This window comes from Berghia stephanieae, chromosome 4 (assembly GCF_034508935.2).
Source record: "Berghia stephanieae isolate SIO BIC M18660-M18661 chromosome 4, UCSD_Bste_1.3, whole genome shotgun sequence".
Lineage (NCBI taxonomy): Eukaryota > Metazoa > Mollusca > Gastropoda > Nudibranchia > Aeolidiidae > Berghia > Berghia stephanieae.
Genome location: NC_088363.1, coordinates 36,273,093 through 36,277,318, shown reverse-complemented (window position 1 = coordinate 36,277,318; position 4,226 = coordinate 36,273,093).

The window sequence follows — 4,226 nt, the reverse complement described above, 5'->3', positions numbered from 1 at the left end:
AGGTAGCAAGCAATTGCTATTTTCCGTTTCACGCAATAGAAACCTAGATAAACTCCGGCACCGTGTGTCTAATGGTTCTGAAGGACTATCCCATGATTGGATTTCGGTTCGTAGGCGACGTTTAAGGTTAACAATCATGACCTTCTACTTCCTTGGGATCAATGCACAGTACAAGGACCCGTGCAACTGTTTAATGCAGAGTGGTAAATATGATAGTGAAATCACAAATGATCGAATGATCGCTTTGTGCTATGAATTTCCATCACTCACTCAAAGCGCTTTACAAGGGGTCCCTGGCCAAGAGCAACATTTACTATGTAGGACGGGACATGGCTCATGTTTGGTGGTATTACAATTTTTTTTTCGGACAGAAACAACGCTGTTAACGGCCAGGTACTCATTTTACACCTGAGTACGGTGAGATAATGTAAGTAAAGAGCCTTCTCCAAGGACTCAACTATGCGCCGAGAGATGCTCGAACACAGGACCTTCCGATCCGAAAGCGAGTTTCATACCACAAGACCACATAGCAGCACTTCTACTACTACTACTACTACTACTACTACTACTACTACTACTACTACTACTACTACTACTACTACTAGTGCTGCTGCTGCTGCTGCTGCTGCTGCTGCTGCTGCTGTTGCTACTACTACAGCCTGGACCGATGTGCACTTATTTTCAGGTCTATTAACCCAATTTGTCATAGGCTCATTGTTGAAATGGAGATACTATTACTTACAAAGCGACATAAATATATACTCAATGAAAAGAAAATTGCCTATATGAGTGGTGACATTAAACTAGAATTTGAAAAGGGAAAGGAGATAAGAAATACAATAAAAGAAGAAAAGGTTGAATACAAAAACAAAATGGAGCGACAACTGAGATCGGGGTGCGCAAGGAAAGCATGAGAGATGATAGAGCAAATGGGAGGAGTAGACTAAAAGAAACGAATATTCCCACTAGGAAAAACGATAACTGATGTCAACGAATTAAATTATTTTTACTGTCGTTTTGACAGGCTCCCATCTGTGCACAACGGTTTGTCAAATAACAATGAGCCACCTCCAAGAAACGGTAAGCTCCCTCTTCTGGCGATGTAAAGAACATAAAGCACCAGGACCAGACAACATTACCGGAACTATTTTGAAAAACTGTCACCAACAACTGGCTATACCTTATACAAAACTATTTCAAAGGTCAATCGATGAGTTACAATCAGTGCCAGTACTTTGGAAAACATCGATTGTCGTTCCAGTTCCAAAAAACGTTGCCCAACAGTATTGAACGACTTTTGTCCAGTGGCGATTACATCGCTTGTAATGAAATGTTTAGAAAAAAAAAATTTTAATATGAGCTCCTACAAAAATGTTATGACCTGAAATTGCTAGATCCGTATCAATTTTCATACCAGCAACATCTCAGTGTAGAAGACGCACTTTTAACCGCCACAAATTCGATCTCAAAACATCTTGACCAAATGCCCTCGAATTACGCCAGAATCCTGTATGTCGACTTTTCGTCAGCTTTTAATGCCATGAACACATATATTTTGCTTCAAAAGTTGTGCAACATGGATATTCCAAACTACTTTATTAAATGGTATTAAGAGTTTCTGACCATGAGACCGTAATGTGTAAAATTGGGTGAGAATACCTCCAACAAAAGAGCGTTGTCGAACGGATGTCCCCAAGGCTGCGTGAGTTCCCCAATCCTGTACATCTTATACACCAACGACTGCAGACCATCCTTTGAAAATTGTTTTATAGTGAAACATGCAGATGATACTGCTATTATTGGCTTATTAAAAGATAAAGTTACCGAAAATGATTATTTCAAACAATTTAATATATTCACCGATTGGTGTAAACAAAATCAGCTTGAATCAAATGTTGGTACCCAGACAGGTCTCAGGGAACTATCCCTAATAAATAATGCGGTCACAACTGACCACGGTGTAGAGTGCCGGCTCCCATTCGACGCGTCCCCAGGTTGCGGATAGGGGAATGGCCTTTAGATATAAAGGTTAGCTACGAATTAAATAAGTAGCCGCGGACAAATCGGCAATGGGTGGTGGAGGAGAAGGAAAACTCGAATACCAAACCCGGGAAGATGGATATCGTGAACCCTGGCAGGCAGTTCATCTAGAAGAAAGAAAACTTTAAAAATAAACTGACTTGTGGAGTTGCGCCCCATTTATCTAAACAGCAACCGAAACCCAAATCATGAAGCTACAACCAAAATGCACCAGGGTTAAAGCCCCTGTCTATACCCATCCAGGACCTCAGGCTAGTACTAGTACTGCTCATGACGTGGCATCTCCAAACCCGCAAGGAAGGGACGTCACCGATTGCCGAAGGGTTACAGGATTCTTAAAATGTAAAGAATACAAGCAAGTTGGAACTCTCAACACAAGAACTTTAAAGGAAGAGTACAAAAGAAAAGAACTCGCCAATATCTTCAACGAACTCAATCTTTCTATTCTTGCAATATCAGATCACAAGATTGTTCACACCAAGGAAGACGATATGGTCAAATTCTGGAGGTTGGAGAATTGCACTCTTATCACTACCAGCGCCTGGCGAAACACTCAATGTGCAGCTGTAGGAGGAGTAGGAATGTTAGTGAACAAACAAACAGAGAAATCTCTAGCTGAAGTCGGCTCTGTCAACATGCGGATAATGGTAGCTACTTTTAATGGAAATCCTAACACAACAGTGATATCAAACTACGCGCCAGTTGAGGGAAGTGTCGACTGCGAGACCCATTATAACAAACTCTCAGAAACCTGCAATAAGATTCCCAAGCACAACTTCCTAATTGGGTGTGGTGATTTCAATGCTCGTATTGGTGAAAAGGATGCACCATTCACGTACCATGAAAGCACCAATAGCAACGGCTCTTTTCTCCTAGAACATACCAACGAAAGTAACCTGGCTATCACAAACAAGCTGAGGAGAAAGAAGAAAGGCAAGCTATGGACATACATGTCAGACATGAATTGCAAAAAAACACAGATTTACTACATCCTAGTGAATAGAAAGTGGAAGAGCCCAGTCCACAATGTCGAAGCATTCAGTAGCTTCAGTAGCCTAGGAGGAGATCACCGTCTTGTATCTGCCACAATTCGCTTGAGTCTCCGAAAAAGCAAATCAACACCATCAAAAGTGAAGTATGACTGGTCCTCTCTAAAAGACTCAACTATACAGAACCAGTATACTATAGAGGTGAGGAATAGATTCACAGGACTTTGTACGGGAGAAGAAGATCCAACGGAACGATATGAGAAACTCATAAATGCAAACCGGGACACAGCAGAAAAGCTAGTACCGAGGAAAACAAAAGTCACGAAAAGATCCACCCCTAATCACCCACTCATCGTTGAAGCTAGAAAAGAAGCTCAAGATGCCTTCAACCAACACCAACAAACACAAAACTCAGTAAACGAAGAAAGGTGGAGGATATCAAAACAGAAGATACAAACTGTCTATAGGGATATAGAAGAACGAGAGCTAGATAGTCTCATCCAGGAAATGGAGAAACCGACGAGAGAAGCAAACATGGTGAAAGCTGGAAACTGATAAATAGAATAACTGGTAGGAAAGCAAGTCGACAAGGGATCCTTAGGGGTAAAACAAAAGAAGAAAGAAGACAGAAATGGTTCTCACACTTCCAAACACTTCTGGAGAAGATCCAGTCAGAGCAACGGAAGATGACGTAGACCTAGAACCAATTCTGCAAGATATCTGTATAGACGAGAGTGACTTTACAGTGGATGAGATAAAGAAGGCCAAAAAGTCTCTCAGTGATGGAAAACAATCCGAACCTGATGACATCCCACCTGAAGTATGGAAGTACTGTGACTTAGATGATATACTGTTGGAGTTTACAAATGGATTACTGGACAGGAGTGAAAAACCAAATCAGTGGTTGGAAATTGATCTGATTCCAGTCCCAAAGAGAGGAGACCTAAGTGATACCTCCAACTACAGGGGAATCAGCCTTGCCGCTATAGCTGCCAAACTCGCCAATAAGATGATCCTCAACAGAGTCCAGCCAGAGATAGACCCTCATCTACGTCCTTGTCAAAACGGCTTTAGACCAGGAAGATCCACGACTGCTCACCTCCTGGTATTGAGAAGGTTAATAGAAGGAGTAAGGAGTCATAACAAGAAGGCAATCATTCTACACGTAGACTTTAAGAAGGCCTTTGACTCGATACA